Raw genomic sequence first — 17,520 nt, forward strand, 5'->3', positions numbered from 1 at the left:
GGGGAATGGTTACATTTTTGTTTTGTTTTATTTTGTTTAAAGAAGGACAGAGACTTGAAGAGACCTAGGAGAAAAGTGGAGGAAGGAAATGGAGACATGTTCGCAGGTAGGAAAGGGAGCCTTGGACAAAGGATGATAAAGAAACAGAATGCTCTTAAAATCCAGTGGAGCAGCCCACTTGGACCAGACTAGAGTTCTCATAAGCCTAGGGGCAGGAAGAGACACCACTGTTTGAGAAAATGCATGTGTTGGGAAAGTATCATGTGATGACTTAAGTCAAGTTAAAGCTGGCTGAGCAACTGCACCAGAAAGTAACTTGAGAAAGGTCAGTAACTTGGGCTAACTGCACCAGGGGAACTTCTGTAGGAGGGTTAGTGCTATATACCAGCTGGTGGGAAACCACAAATCCACTGCCACTGGGTCAATTCCAACTCACAGCAGCCAAGTAGGACAACCTAGAACTACTCTGTGGGGTTTCTGAGACCATCAATCTTTTTTTTTTTTTTGGATTCATGAGGGAAAAGGAGAGGTACTCAGGGGACAGAGGACTTCCTGAGCTTCTCCACTCCCTGGTATTTATTTGCATGCCAAATGAGGAAGTTTACAAAAGTTCAAATGCAGGGGCTATTCTAGGGCCCAGTGACTTCCGACGTTCTCATGATTCATAGTTATCAAACATTCTCACATGCAAGCACATTCCGACGTGAGGGAGTTCCTTCTGTGTGCAGCAAGGACACATGCAGACAGTCCCACACTCAAGGTTAACTCTAAGTCTTTTCACCCAAGCGAGACCTCCTAGAGGAAACAGGACATGGTTTCCTTACAGCAGAGACAAACAGAAAACATAAAGGAAGACAAAAAATGTGGTGGACCTTGATTTAAATCTCCCAAATGGCTCGTGGTCATGAGCATATCTTCATATTTATTGGCCATTTGTATTTCATCCTTGGTGAATTTTCTGTTTATGTCCTTTGCACATTTTTAATGGAGTTGTTAATCTTTTCGTTATTAAGATGTTGCAGCTTTCTATAGGTTTCATAGATACCATCTTACACCAAGGTTGACAGCCAAATTCAATACAATAGAGAAAAAACAAATGCTGGAGAATCTCTAGTGAGATTGGAACCCTCATACACTGCATACATGTACAACCACTATGGAAAATGATGTGGCACCGCCTCAACAAGTGGGAAGAGAAATTCCACATGACCCAGGAATCCCTCTGCTTAGTATCCTAAGGAAGTAAGAGCCATAGTACAGACAGATGCATGTCTGTTCATTACAGCAAGACTGTAGAAATAATCTGTAGACCCACTGGTAGAAGAATGGATAAAGAGACACTGGTACACACAAACGACTACTATACATCCTTAAAAAACAGTTATGAAACCATGAGGTACCTCATGAGATGTGGATCTGGAGAAAATCATGCTGAGTGAAATTAGTCCATCACAGAAGAGCACATGTTATAAGACCATAAATCTTATGAGCACAGGAAGCCTCCGTTTTCTCTCACGAGTGGCTCGTAGGTTTAAATTGCTGACCTTGCAGCGAACAGCCGGATGCTTACCAGGGAAGCCACCAAGGAGGAAAGTGGCAAGAAGAATAAGACAGGTTCCGAGATGCCATTGGGCGTGTCTTAAAATAACAACAAAACAGGAGTTATCTCCTTATTTCACAGCCAGTTTGCTCAGGTTCAAGTCTTCTGGAGGGTGAAGATCATAAATGGACCTTTTCTGCACCTCCTGTTTCTGTATAGAAATCATTCTGTCGCTTTCCTCTAACCTAGCTCCATAACGTTCTTCAGCTCCGGAGGTACTTATATAATCTTTTGTCAATTTGAGGATTAAGACTGTAGGGGTGGAGTCTAGCCTGTCAATCAGATCATAGCCAATGAGGTCTCTGTGTGGACAGGGCCTTCTCCTGAGAATTCTGAGAAATCCCGTATTTTCTTCCTTGGAGGCGGGAGACCCTTCTCTCTCTGGGAGACACTGCAGCTGACAAGACACATGAAACTACACTAGTGCCCTGAGCTGGAGAAGCCACATGGACCTACCCTGATGCAACCAGACCTCTGAAGCAGAGAAACCACATAGAGTTCCCTGCCAGCACTGAGATGCTTACAATGCCACTGGATCCAATGACTTTCTACCCAGTGGTCTGTGATTGTCCTGCATTCGGCGTCGCTGCATGTGTTTCGTGACTCTGAAGAGGACTTTATAGATTTGTATTGGACATATGGGCTAATATCAAACTTATGGACTTGGACTGGACTGGGTTGACATTCTTTATTAATGTATAATTCCCCTTTATATAAAACTCTTATTCACATTTGCATGCTTATAAATTTGTTTCTGTAGTCTACCCGGACTAGCATAGGTCCTGACCACATATGAACGTTACTTGTCTTCTTTCTGCAAGCTGAAACTAGCAGGTTTGCCTAGGGTGGGCAGATCTAGTGGCTCATAAAGCTCCACAGACTGAAAGGCCTCATATCTACTTCTGATACTCACCTTCCTTCACCTGCTCCAGGCCCAACTGACAAGTTCCATAGGAAAGGACCTCAGACCTTGTGGTAGCTCAAGTGGCAATTAGTTATGATGGTTCTGTGTTCCCACCCCATCCCCCGATCCCCTGCCCCAGCACACTGCCAGAGAAGAAAATTCTTATGCGTACTTGTAGCTGATTCATGCCAAGCACTACACTGATATCACAAGGAAGTGACTAAGAAGTTATAAAAATGATGACAGATGATTTATTACTCTTCTTTGTAACTATGGGATTTCAATGATGACGTCTTCCTGGGATTAACTGATGCAAAAATGTTGGAGAACAATAAGGAAATGGGTAAAAAAAAAAAAGTCCTAGTTGATTCTAACTCATGATGACATCATGCGTGTCAAATGAGGACTGTGTTCATAAGGGTTTGTAACGATGGATCATTCAGATGTGTATTAGTATCTTCCAAGGCACCCCGGCCTGGACTTGAACCTCCACTTTTTGAGTTAGCATCCAAGCACATTCACGCCTGATGCACTGACCTCTGAAGGCATCTAAGAGCACGCGTATAGTCCTCGTTTCTTTTCCAAATGCGTAGTCTCACATTCGGGCCTTTTGAGAAATTGATTCCAGCTGACAATTTACTCAAGCATCTCATTTTGTGTTCACAGGTTCAACAATTAGTTACCGAACACCTAACATGATGTGTTAGACTCTGAGAATGCAAAAATTAATAACTCGGGGTGCCAGCTGTTGAGTGGCTCTGCCAAGTTATGAAAACAGGCATGTAATATAATCACTCCAAAACAGTGGGATGATATGCGTTATAATTAAAGGATGGTGAAAATTTCCTGGGGACAGGGAGAAAAGGACACCCTACTAAAGTGAGGTCACTGGCCAGGAGTCAAAGGACGTCCTTGAATTTCCTGCTGTCTGGTTCACTCCCACACAACCTACAGTTGTCTGCTCACTTAGCACCGTATCAATGACTTGCCTCTGTGAGGAAAAGTTACACTTCAAAGCCTCCTCCCTTCACCCCAAACAGTGGATGATTATTCACCTTCCAGCTTTATTTTCTCAAAAGACATGAATCAGAGTGTTATGAGAGTAGAGAACACCCGTCACGGTGTCAGGGGAAGTCAGCCCCTAACACATCATTACGGGTCTGGTAGGCGCAATTGTACAGCGATAATAAGTAAAGATCATAGTAAAGTCATAGAAAGCATGAGAGATAGAAGAGAAGTATTGAAATAAATGGAGTCAGACACGATTCATGGTAGCATGCTCACCTCAGCCCCACTTGGTGGTCCACGTGGAGGGAGAGAGAGAGAGATTTAATGCTAGCCCAGGCTTTTTATATTCTCTGGGGACATGCAAGCCCCCTAGTCACAGGTGAAGACCCACGTCACAGGAAGGGGTTGTGCTATAGGTAATACAGTAATGGGAGGGGTGATCTAGGGGTATCCATGCAATAGGAAGAGGAGGGTTTGGGTTATACGTGTGGCAAGATGGGTGGATCCCAGGTCCAGGATGGCAGCCTAACTTTGGATGTCACAGAGCCAATTTGGCCTGTTCCCTGGCTCAACTGATAGAGACCATTATCAATGGGGTGTGAACTCCACCTACAGTAACTAAGCTAATGGTTGCAGGCCCCAGCCCCTGTGGTGTGGGGAGACAGCAGTCTGGCAGGGACTGCCTTCAAGGAAGATGCCTGTGAGCATCTGACTTCCCTCCACATCATGGGAGACCTTGTCCTCAAAAAGGGGGATTAAGTCAACATCCCCAGAAGGAAAAGTGGAAGTGTCAAACCCTGTGCGTGGCTCCTTGAATCCAAATAGGTGGGTCCATGTCCACAGCAGTAGACTGCAGGGCTCGACTGTCTGACTGAAGGGAGAGGGGGATTTGGGTTTCCCGATACAAAAATTGAGGTCCTTTCCCATTAATTCAAAAATAACAAAACCGGCCTATTAATAAACTGGGCCCACAAGAAGAAATCCCAATGAGGTTTTCTGAGTGATGGGTGGATGCATGTGTATGCAGGTGTGTACATCACTCTTACGTGACTAAATAGACAAGGGTCACATCTAGAAAAAATCGATATATGAAAGACACAAAAAAAAATGAATCAAAACTGAAAAGAAAGAAAGATAAAACTAGGGCAGAAGGGAACAACATATGCACAAGGGACTTTCAGACAGTTCATGGGAAAATGCCATCATCTTTTCATTTCATTGTGGCATGAACTTCTTGAAGCACCTTCATGTATTGTCCTCCAAGATATAAGAGAAGGCAGTGAATCAATGAAAAAGCTAACAAACATAACTTCCAGGGCAGTGGTTCTCACCTTTCTGAATGCCGAGACCCTTTAATACAGTTCCTCAGGCAGAGGTTACAAAGGTGGTAACTGAGGAACAGGGAGGAAGACGGACATGACAGGACAAGGGAGAGCAGAAACAGAAATAGCTTTATTAGGTGGGGAGAGCTCCCCGGAGGAGGGTCCATGACCTAGGCAAACGGGTCAGGAAAGTCATGCTCAGCAGCTGGTGGGAGGGCTTTTTAAAGGAGTGGTGAGGAAGGTAGGGCAATTAGCATATGGGGCTTGGAAACCAGGAGAATTGCTGGTTGACTCCTTGCTGCTTTCTCTGAACCAGTAACATCTGGTTTCATGACCTTGGGGATGTGCAGGGAAGCTAGTGCAGGGCCCGGACCTGCTTCAACTTAGTCCAAACGGGGGCTGCCTAGCTCAGACCTGACCCAAACAGTGGTGACCCCAACCATAAATTATTTTCGTTGCTGATTCAGAACTGTAATTTTGCTACTGTTATGAATCATAATATAAATATCTGATACGCAGGATGTATTTTCATTGTTATAAATTGAACATCATTAAAGCATAGTGATTAATCACAAAAACAATATGTATATATTATAAAATATTTATTTCTAATTACAAATAAAGGAAATTTTGTCTTGAAGCATGGTGTAGCATGGGTAATGGTCATCATGCCTGGTACTCATAAGTGGGCGTATCTGCATGTGGGCGGACCAGCCTGGAGATGGATAGAGGAGCAGTGTCTTGGTTCCTAAAACCATCAGAAATATGTGTTTTCCAATGGTCTTAATCGACCCCTGTGCAAGGGTCATTCGATACCCCAAAGGGGTTGCAACCCACAGTTTGAGAACCACTGTTCTACGGGCAATAACATATTCAAGAGTATATCTATTTTGTAAACTATAAAGTATCAGAAGGGATACTTTAGGGATAATCCTAAAATTATCCAGGGGAGCAGGGGATGGGATGGTAGACCACATCCAAGGTTTAGGAATAAGATGCAGGGGCAGTGAATGATGGAAAGTAGCCCCTCTAGCCAAAGTCTCCAACTCTCACCAAATGACCTTTCTCTGTATGATCTGGGAGGAAGGTGGGGGAGATGCTGATGGATCACTCCTCTGTGAGTAATTTCAAACAGGATTCCCTGGAGTGGCATCCTGCTGTGTATAAACGGAGCCCTCTGAGAAGCAGCAGTAGGGCTCTCATAACCAGCAAGAGCTAAGAATAGATTGTCCTCTGGACTCTGCATCCGTGTGCGGTGAGCCTCCTGGATCCAGAGGTCAGCTGAGATATCAGAGGAGGAGGAGTGGAACCAAGAGCCAGAGAATGAGCAGAACAACGGGCTTCCCCACCCACAGAGCAAGCTGGGCGCTTTTGTGCAAGACGATGACCTGTAGAGAGAGGTGCCTCTGGTCAGTTAATTGCGGGGAATCTGGACTTGCTGACCCATGGAAGTGGAGCTGAGTGCCCGTGGGTTGAAGCTTACTGGAATGGGGCTCTCTGGACACTTACCTTAGTGGGGCGGGTTTGCTAAATCACGTACTTTGAGCTGAACGCTTTCGGGTTGAGGATTACAGCAGAATAGTATGACCTTTTGGATAGTTATTAGAAAAGCTGAAACTTTGTAACAAGTCCTGATAAGCAACTACCCAGAGCATTGCTCTCTGGCATTACAACTTGTTAACTTTCTTAATAAACCTTATAATCATAAATTTTGTCTGTGAGTTTCTGGTAGCCACTGTAATGGATATTAGTTTCTAATATCCATTGCAATGGATAATAGAATATAGAGATAAATTATAGAACATAAATGAATACATTTGATAAGAACATCATTGGTCTTGAATGTAGCCCAGCAAACTCTATTAGAAGAAAGATATTTCTTTAAAAGTTGCACCCAAATGTTGGAAAGAAAATATGGCATATATCCAGCTAATAATCAAAGACCCATAAAGTGTAACAAGGGAGCAAAATGATTCAGGGGATTCTCAGGTGATGAGAAATTCCAAAACATTGATTTGCAAAGGCTTAAAGAGTATTAAGTTCAGATTAGAGCAAGTCAGAAAACTCCAAGAGAAAGAGATACTAAGAGGGAAAAATGAGTAAGGAATATGTGTGTGTGTGTACTCTGGTGATGGATAGTTACTAAAATGACACAAAATCCTGAATTGTGGGAAACAGAACCAGGAAGAGTATATTTGGACAAATTTTCTATGTTACGTTCCTATGTTCAGGAGTCTGGGAGGCTGAGGACCCCCTGGGAGGGAGGCCATCAAGCTCGTGGTTTGGAGATTCATCCCACTTACATTCTCCTAAGTAAAATTTCTTCCCTGTGATGTCCCCCATAATAATGCCAATTTTAAGATTCTCCTTGCAAGCACTTGGTGGCTACTCTATGCCCTTGAATGTCAAATGTTTGAAGGCTACTTGCCTGAAGATAGCCTGCCATAAAAAGCAATCAGACTCCATTGTCTGTCTCATACCCTAAGTAGGCCCCTCCCTTTGTTAAGGATCATAGATTGTTCCCCTGGAGAAAGCCCAGGGGCATCTCAGGTCAAGCCAGCTCAGCGATGACCCTGGCTAGGCTGCCATCTTGACTCTAGAATCTGCTTATCCTGTCACATGCATGCTTCTAGAACCTGTCCATCCTATTGCGTAGATGCCCCTAGCGCAGTGGTTGTCAACCTTCCTAATGCTGTGACCCCACAACCATACAATTATTTTCATTGCTACTTCATAACTGTAATTTTGCTACTGTTCTGAATTGGGCAACCCCTTGTGAAAGGGTCATTCGACCCCCAAAGGGGTTGTGACCCACAGGTTGAGAACTGCTGCCTTAGCTCATTCCTCTTGTGTTGTGTGTATGCTTCCAATAGAGCCCCTTTCTGTTACATATGTGCTTACCATGGCTTGCATGCCTGAGATTATTTAAGGTTGTGAGAGGAGACATTACTGCCTCATTTCTGCTTCTGGTAGCTATGAAAGAGGTGAGCCCTTGCATGCCTTGTCTCATGGCTCTCTAATGTACCCCTTGATTACACAACCACCCCTTAGGACTCATCCAGATGTGGGGCTGGATCCCACACTGAATTTATTTTGAAATAATATTAAAATTATGTTCCAAAGAATTCATGATGAGCACATTTTTGAACACGGGCAAACTATTGAAGAAGTGCTGTCAACTTTGGAAAGATTTTAAATAATTAAGAACAGACATGTAATCAACATACATGACTGAAATGTTAGTTTTCACTTACCGAGTCCTACAGCACAGGACATACTACTTCCCAAAAGGATTTCTGAATCTGTAAATTCTTACACAAAAAGACTGCCTCATCTTTCTCCCAAAAAGTGGTTGAGGGGTTTAAATCTTTCAGCTAGTAGCCCATTTCTTTTTGGCTTTTGGGGGGTTTTATAGTATTGAAATATTAGAATATATCATATCATTTGTCACACTATGTATAAATGGATACTAAATTTTCTTTAAAAGACAGTGACTGCTAAGGGACAAAAATCAGTGTTAACACTTTTGTATTGACTGATAAATGCACAACAAAAACAAGCAAATCAACCAAAAAGAAATCTGTTGCCACCAAGTTGATTCAGGTTCATGATTATTTCATGAGTTACAGAATAAAACTGTTCCATAGGATTTTTTTATCTTCCTTTTTCTTTTATTGTGGTGAAAACAAATGTATTAAAAGCTTAATTCAACAGTTTCCACGTGTCCAATTGTGTTAGTCTGGATTGACTAGAGAAACAAATTCAGTAAGAGAGAGCTTGATATCAAAGAGCAGTTGTATATTAAGAAAACATCCGAACACAGTCCATATCAAGTCCATAAGCTTGATATTAGCTCGTACATCCATATATTCATCTTTAGATTCACATGCAACACATGCAATTATGCTGAATGCAGGAAGATCACAGCCTGGTGGGTGGAAAGTCCTGTGGTTCCAATGGCAATGGACGCATCTCCAGGGCTCTGGCTGCCATCAGCATGGCTCTTATGGCTTGTCAACAGGAAGGTGAAGCAGAGAGCGAGTGTGACCCTCTTCCAGGGAGAAAGAGAGGAAGTTCCCAGAATCCTCATGAGAAGGTCATGCCCACAAGGAGGTATCCACCAGGCTGTGATCTAATTGACAGGCTAGACCCCACCCCTTCAGTCTTAATATTTGCAAGTTGACATGAGATAATATAACTACCACACCAATCCAGTGACATGGACTATATTCTTCATGTTGTACAACTGTTATTTTGGTTTGTTTTCAGAATATTTCATTGCTAGTGTGACAGTTACATATTCTTCTGTCAACTTGAGAAAGGAGTGGAGTCTAGCCTGTCAATCGGTTCATAACCAATGATGCCTCTTTATAGGCATGGACTTCTCCTGAAGATTCTGGAACTCTGGTCTTCCTCTCTGAAAGTGGCACACAAACTCTCTTTGCTTGACATTTTGCTGGCAAGCCACATGGAGCTATGCTGATGACATTCAGAGCTCTGGAGAGGAAGAAGCCACATAGAACCCCATGCCAGCGCTAAAATGCTTCCACCTCACTGGATCCACAAGATTTTTCACCAATTGGCCTGTGATCTTCCTGAATTCACCATCATTGCATGTGTTTCAAGAGTCTGAAGAGGAATTTGTAGACCGGCATCAGACATCTGGGCTAATATCAGATTTATGGACTTGATCTGGATTGGGCTGGGATGTTTTCTTAATACACAATTACGCTTTGATATAAAGCTCTCTCTTACACATATGTGAGTGTCTCCGGGTTTGTTTTTCTAGTTGACCTGGACTCACACAGCTAGTAACATAAACTCCACTGGTAGCACCCTAATTCTTTACCCACTCCAGTACCAGGGTCCCATTCTATAGTTACATTGATATAAAATACCAAATTCTTACTTAGCCAAAAATAACTGCTGGGACCATTCCTATGTCGAGCCAGTACTTCATGCATGTTCTAGGGGCGGTGACTGTCTCCGGGACTGCTTGTTTTCACCACACCACTACAAAGAACTCGATCCTTTTCACAGCCTACCTCATGTAACCTCACCACACTGCCTCTGGAAATACATTAACCTCAAAAGGAGGGAATTTTAGGGAAATTAAGTCGCTTGTTTAGCAATATCCAGCTAGAAAGTGACAGACAGAAATCGAACTCCATTTGTTTCTGCAAAAATATCCCTTCTCGCTCTTCAACAAGGCTGTGTGAGCGGCCAACGCGGAGATGCAGATCTTTGTGAGGACCCTGACGGGCAGGACCATCACCTGAGGGTGAGACACCATCGAGAATGTCAGAGCTAAAACCCAAGACGAGGAGGGCATTCCCCCGGAGCAGCAGCATCTGCTCGTACGCAGCTGGACGATGGCCGCGCTCTCTAGGACTCCAACACCCAGAGAGAGTCCACCTGCACTCAGCGCTGCGTCTGCGGGCTGGCACCATCGAGCGTCCCTGCGCCAGCTGCCCAGAAGTACAGCTGCGACAACACCATCTGACGCAAGGGTTAAGATCGCCTCACCCCTGTGCAGTCCACTGCCGCAACAAGAAGTGTGGCCACAGGAACAACCTACGTGCCAAGACGAAGTCAAATAAGGACCCCTGTCTACTAGCTCTCCTGCCTCCTGCTGGTGGGGTTCTCCTGAGCCCAGTGACCCTGGGCACTCAATAAAGTCTCATTTTCACTAATATATATATATGTGTGTGTGTTTATATGCACATATATAATGTATATACATGTGTGTGTAAATATATATATATATGTCATTTCTCTTCTCATGGCTCTGCCCTGCCTTCTTGGTATATTTAGACAAAATGTATATACTTGATATATAGAGACTTCTTTTAGGAATTCCAACAGATCGAATGAACAAATCCTAGGGGTTAGGCGCTGCACTTCCTTACCCTTCCCATCTCTAGTTCTTTCACCTCATCCTTTCCTGCACCCCTCAGACCCACTGCTCACACACTTCACTTAACTTCTGAACCACAAAGGATTACAAACAACATGAAAGGGCATTGCTCGCAATCCTAGTTACAAACAACAAAATCGGTTCAGGTTAGTCTAAACAGACGCGGGCCTTACAGAAACGGTCAACCCCTCACAGATCATTAGAAAGGCTGAAGGAACAGGGGCGAGGCTCAACTTGTATGAAAAGGGATCAAGACCAAACAAGCAAAAACCCACCACCCCTTTTTCTCACACCCATCTGTATACACCCTTAAACAGCTGCAGAACTGTTCTAAGTGACGGTTCAGAAGCTCACTGCATCTGCCAGGATGTTAAGATCTGACTTCTGTACTCACTCCATCAGTAGGTTAATGCCAGTTCCATAGCCTAGGTTCTATTTTGTGATTGATGCTTTCGTTGCTTGAGTTAGGTTGATGTTGACCCAGAGCTACTCTATGTGACAGAGTAGAACTACCCCCGAGAGTTTTCTAGCCTGTAAGCATCTCCAGAACCATTCACCATACCTCTTTCTCCAATGGAACTGCCGGGTGGGTCTGAACCAAAAATCTTTTGATCGGCAATAGAGTAATTGACAATGCACAAAAATGTAGTAGCCTTGTCTAAAACCTGAAACCATAAATATCACATAACTAAATACACACAAGCAGCAGAAGACAAATTAGATGGCTACTGTTTTTTGTTGTTTTTTAGGGGCCATTAAGTGGGTTTCAACCCATAGCAACTGTGGTAGTTACATAATCTGTTGTCAATTTGTGACTGAAGACTCAAGGGGTGGAGTTTAGCCTGTCAATCAGGTCGCAACTTGATGACCTCATCTGGAGGCGCACGGAGATAAATACCTTGCTGGAGGCAGGAAATGCTCACTCTCTGCGAGACATTATTGAGGACAAGCCCAGTGAAGCTACACTGCTGCAGCCAGAACTCAGAGAGCTGGAGGAGCCACATGGAGATCCGCGCCAGTGGCTTCCATCACTGGATCCACAAGACTTTCTGCTCACGGGTCTGTGATCTTTCTGCATTCAGCATCATTGCATAAGTTGTGTGAGTCTGAAGAGGAATTTATAGCTTGGTATCAGACATATGGGCTAATATCTGATTTATGAACTTGATTTAGACAGGGCTAGGATGCTTTCTTAATACACAATTACTCTTTTATATAAAACTCTCACTTACACCTCTGTGAATGTCTCTGGATTTGGTTCTCTAGTCAACCCAGACTAACAGCAACCCCATGCACAATAGCATGGAACACAGCCCTGGCCTATCCTCACCACTGTCCCTAGGCTTGAGCGCATTGTTGAAGTCATAGTGTCAATCCATGTCGTTGAGAGCCTTCCTGTTTTATCACTGCCTCTCTGCTTTACCATGCATCATGTCCTTCTCAAGGGACTGGCCTGGCCTCTCCTGACAAAATGTCCAAAGTACCTAAGATGAAGTCCCACCATCCTTGCCTGCAAGGAGCACTGTCTGTACTTCTTCTGAGACATATTTGTTTGTCCTTTTAGCAGCCCAGGGTGTTTTCAATATTCCTCACCAGCACCATAATGCAAACACAACAATTCTTTGGTCTTTCTTAAGTAGATGCCACGACATCCTGGTGGCATAGTGGTTACATGTTCACCTGTGATCTGCAAGGTTAGTAGTTGAACCACCAGTCACTTTGTGGGAGAAAGATACAGGAAAAGACGATCTGTCTACTCCCATGTGTTAATCAGGGTTGACTAGAGAAACAAAGCCAGAGAGACACTCATGTGCATAAGAAAGGGCTTTATATAAAGAGTAATTGTACATTAAGAAAGCATCCTAGTCCAGTCCAGATTAAGTCCATAAGTCCAATATTGGTCCATATATTCAATATCAATCTATAAATTCCTCTTCAGACTCACGCAGCCATGCAATGATGCTGAATGCAGGAAGATCACAGGCCAGTGGGAGGAAAGTCTTGTGGATCCAATGGTGGTAGAAGCATTTCAGCACTGGCATGGGGCTCCCCATGGCTCCTTCAACTCCAGGGCCCTGGTTCTGTCAGTCTAACTCCATGTGGCTTGTCAACAGGAATGCCTTGCAGGGAGTGAGTGTATCTGGCCTCCAGTGAGCTCTTTAGCTCCCTGGCACCTCCAAATGAGGTCATCAAGCTGCAACCTGATTGACAGGCTAAACTCCACTCCTTCAGTCTCAGAAGCTCCCAGGGGCAGTTCTTCCTGTCCTATAAGGGTCACTTTGAGTCAGCATTGACTCAATGTCAGTGAGTGATTATATATATATATACACATACATACATATATATATATATAAAGATTTCACAAAAGAGAACTCACTGACTGGAGAAAAAAATGGCAACAACCTATTTGACAAGGGAATAATCTCTGAAATTTATAGAAACCTTCAATCCGTCAACAAAATATCTAAGGGCAAATAGAACAGGGGACTGGGAGACAAACCATGCTTCTGTGTTTCAGGAAAACCCCGGGGCTCTCCAGTCAAGTCTGACTCGTGGTGATCCACATTGCAAGGGAGAAGTGTCCCTGTGGCTTTCTGAGACCACACTGTTTACAAGAGTAGAAAGCTCATCTTTTCCCTGTGGAGCTGCAGGTAGTTTCAAACTGCAGGCTTTGTGGTTAGCAGCCCAATGTGTAACCACTCCGCCACCAAGGATCCTGTTTTAAAAGAGTAGGACTAGTATATCAAGATCACTAGATTCCCTACATCCAGCCTGGCCGCCTTCAGTAAATATTCCTAATCCAGAATCAGAAGAGTCTTCAAGGATGCAAAGTCCACTGTGTTGGGCAGTCTCAAGCAACACTATTTCATTGACAGAAATGGACAGGCAGTCCGATAGATCTGGAATGGTCTACCAACATCTGAAATCCCCATTCCTCATTTCAAGGACTATCTTTTCTTATACGAAGAAACAACGTATTTTCAGTATCAGTCAATGTTTTCAGAGATTCAAAGATTGAAGCAGAACAGATAAATTGGCCGCTTTTCCAGGTTCCATAAGTGCCACGTCATGTGCAGATGCCCGACTTTGCCCAGAGGATCATGCTTAGTGGCGATACACCCTGGCTAAAAGTGTTCCCTGAGATCTGTGGCGTGATGTGTCACTCTGTCAGCGCAAGCTGGAACCACAATGCGAAGCATGTCACCAGATTCCCACTCAACGGATACTGTCGCCTCAACTCAATCCAGGTCCTCGAGAGATCGCAGCAAAGAAGGTTTGAAAGCGCCGGCTTCGGGGGGAGGGGGCGAGTGGACTCATTCCAGTTTAGCGAATTCGTCCTGTGACTTGGAACTTCTTCTAGCACTCATTAAAAAAAAAAAAAAGAGGGGGGGCCGGGGGCCACCTTGAATGGCATTTCTTTGCACGCAGAGGTTTCCTGTCTGCTTTAGACAGGGGCTGGCAGGATCCAGGGAAGCTCTGCAGAGCACGTTGCAGCTGAAGGATGTCAGCCTGGAAATGTTAACTGCACTTTGTACTGAGGTCTTGCTCCTTTGTCTGCCTCACGGATGTGAACATGCCATTGTTTCTGAACTGATCTGTTTTCCACCACAGTCAGAATTATTCCTTGTTGGAGTTGCTCCAGTTTGAGTCTGGGGCTTTCCGACAAAATTTCAGATTTTGGAATGTAGTAAATGCAATAAACTCTGTTTAAAACTGAAAAAGATGAACAATCCAATTGAAAATCGGCAGGGAGCATGAACAGATAATTCAACAAAGAAGACATTCAGGTGGCCAATCAGCATGTGAAGCAATGCTTGGGACCGTTATCTTTCCTCTCACTGCCATCAATTCTATTCGGACTCACAGTGACCCTTTAGGACAGGGTAGAATTGCCCTATGGAATTCCAAGACTAACTTTTTACAAGAATAGAAAGTGCATCCTTCTGCCAAGTTTTGAACTGTCAACAACATCGTGGTTAGAGGCCCAATACAATACCCAAGTTACAGCGAGATACCGTCTCACGCAACATTAATAGCACCGCTCACAAAGAAACCCAAAATAACAAATGCTAGAGACAATGGGGAGACTAGAACCCCCAAATGCTGCTGGTGGGACTGTACAGGGGTGAAACCCCTATGGAAAATGATGAGGCACTTCCTTAAAAAGCTGGAAGAGTCAGTAAGCTGGGGTTCACCAGTCTTTCTAGAGAAAGAAGAGCCATGGACCCATGGCACAAATAGGTATCTGCACACCTACGTTCATTACAGCACTCTTCACAATAGCAAGCAGATGCAAAGATCCAAATTGCCCATCAGTAGAAGAGCGGGCGGGCGAGCAAATTGTAGGAAGCCACAAGGAAATGCTAGGAAACATGAAAGAATAACGATCCCCCCTGGGAACCACCTTATAACATAAGTTGAGCTAAAGGCCTTTCTCAAACCAAAACAAGACTATCTCACTGCCATTGAGTGGATTCTGACACGTAGTGACCTATAAAATAGGGTAGAACTGCCTCTTTGGCTTTCTGAGACTCCGTAGTAGTGTAGAACTCCTGTCTTTCTACCATGGAGCCGCTGGTGGTTTCAAACTGCTGATCTTGAGGTTTACAGTGTGTGTTAGTCCAGGTAGACTAGAGAAACAAATCCAGGAAGACTCATATGGGTACAAGAAGGAGCTTTATATACAAGTGATTTAATATTGAGAAAATGTCCCAGCCCAGTTCAGATCAAGTCCATAAGTCCAATATTAGCCCATATGTCCAATAACAATCTATAAATCCCTCTTCAGACTCATGTAACACATGCAATGACATTAAATGCAGGAGGATCACAGGCCAGTGGGTGGAAAGTCTTGTGGATCCAGTAGCAGTGGAATCATCTCAGCACTGGCTGGGGTCTCCACATGGGTTCTTCAGCTCCAGGGCTCTAGGATAGCTCCATGTGTCTTCTCCACAGGAATGTCTTGCAGGGAATGAGTTTATTTCCTGCCTCCAACCAGCTATTTATCTCCTTAGTGCCTCCAAATGAGGTCATCAAGTTTTAACTTGATTGATAGGCTAAAATCCACCCCTTTACTCTTAAGTCTCAAATTGTCGACAGATTCTTTAACTGCCACACAAAAGTGTAACCACAATGCTACTAGGGTTCCTCTGAAGGACATTATGAGGGGTGAAGTAAGTCAATCACAGAAGGCCAAATATTGTGTAATCCCATTTATGTAAAATAGCTGGAATAAACAAAAGTATAGACATTGAAGTCTAATGTTGTTTCCCAGGTGAAGGCAGAGGAAGTCATTACTTGGGGATCATTTGAGGGGGTTGGGAGAAGGTGGTAAGCGATAGTTTCATACCATGATGAAAGTAATCAATGCAGAGAAATGTTGGAATGGCAAATATTTTGGGTTTTTAAAAATCATTTTATTAGGAACTCATACAACTCTTATCACAATCCATACATGCATCAATTGTGTAAAGCTCATCTGTACTTTCATTGCCCTCATCATTCTCAAAACATTTGCTCTCCAAATAAGCCCTTGGCATCAGGTCCTCATTTTTCCCCTCCCTCACTGCTCCCCTTCCATCATGAGCCCTTGATAATTTATCAATTATTATTTTGTCATATCCTGCCCTGTCCGACGTCTCCCTTCACCCACTTTCCTGTTATCCATCCCCCAGGGAGGAGGTCACATGTAGATCCTTGTAATCGGTTCCCTCTTTCCAGCCCACTCTCCCCCTACCCTTCCAGTATCGCCACTCATACCACTGGTCCTAAAGGGATCATTTTCCCTGGATTTCCTGTTTCCAGTTCCTGTCTGTACCAGTGTATATCCTCTGGTCTAGACAGATTTGCAAGGTAGAATTTGGATCATGATAATGGGGGCTGGGGGTGGGTAGGAAGAATTTAGTAACTAGAGGAAAGTTGTATTTCTCATGGTCGCTACATCACACTTTGACTTGCTTGTCTCCTCCCCTAGACCCCTCTGCAAGGGGATCTCCAGTGGCCGACAAATGGGCTTTGGGTCTGCACTCTGCACTCCCCCACCTCATTCACTATGTTAAGATTTTTTGTTGTTCTGATGATGCCTTATACCTGATCCCTTTGACACCTTGTGATCGCACAAGCTAGTGTGCCTCTTCTAGGTGGGCTTCGTTGCTTCTGAGCTAGATGGCTACTTGTTTACCTTGAAACCTTTAAAACCCCAGATGCTATACCTTTTGATAGCTGGGCACCATCAGCTTTCTTTGCCAAATTTGCTTATGCACCCATTTGTCTTCAGCAATCATATCATGGAGGTGAGCACACAATAATATGAGTTTTTGCTCTTTGATGCCTGATAACTGATCCTTTCGGCACCTTGTGATCACACAGATTGGTGTGTTCTTCCATGTGGGCTTTGTTGCTTCTGAGCTAGATGACTGCTTGTTTACTCTTAAGCTTTTAAGACCCCAGACGCTATATCTTTTGATAGCCGGGCACCATTAGCTTTCTTCACCATATTTGCTTACTCACCCGCTTTGTCTTCAGCAGTTGTGTCAGGAAGGTGAGCATCATAGAATTCCAATTTAATAGAGGAAAGTATTCTTGCACTGAGGGAGTACTTGAGTGGAGGCCCAATGTCCTTCTATTACCTTAATAGTGAATCTATAAATACAGGCACATAGATCTATTTCCCGATCCTCATATATAAGTATATATGCATATGTACATGTCTTTATCTAGACCTCTATAAATGCCCTTTGCCTCCAGATCTTTCCTCTATTTCCCTTGA

At 43.8% G+C, this 17,520-nt stretch overlaps 1 pseudogene; it reads left to right on the forward strand.

The window, feature by feature from the left end:
• LOC142438372 (BTB/POZ domain-containing protein KCTD1 pseudogene) overlaps positions 1 to 14,095 on the forward strand; it is a 28,460-nt pseudogene extending 14,365 nt beyond the window's left edge.
• Positions 14,096 to 17,520: the final 3,425 nt, after the last annotated feature.

The sequence above is a fragment of the Tenrec ecaudatus genome, chromosome 1, assembly GCF_050624435.1.
Source record: "Tenrec ecaudatus isolate mTenEca1 chromosome 1, mTenEca1.hap1, whole genome shotgun sequence".
NCBI classification, from domain to species: domain Eukaryota; kingdom Metazoa; phylum Chordata; class Mammalia; order Afrosoricida; family Tenrecidae; genus Tenrec; species Tenrec ecaudatus.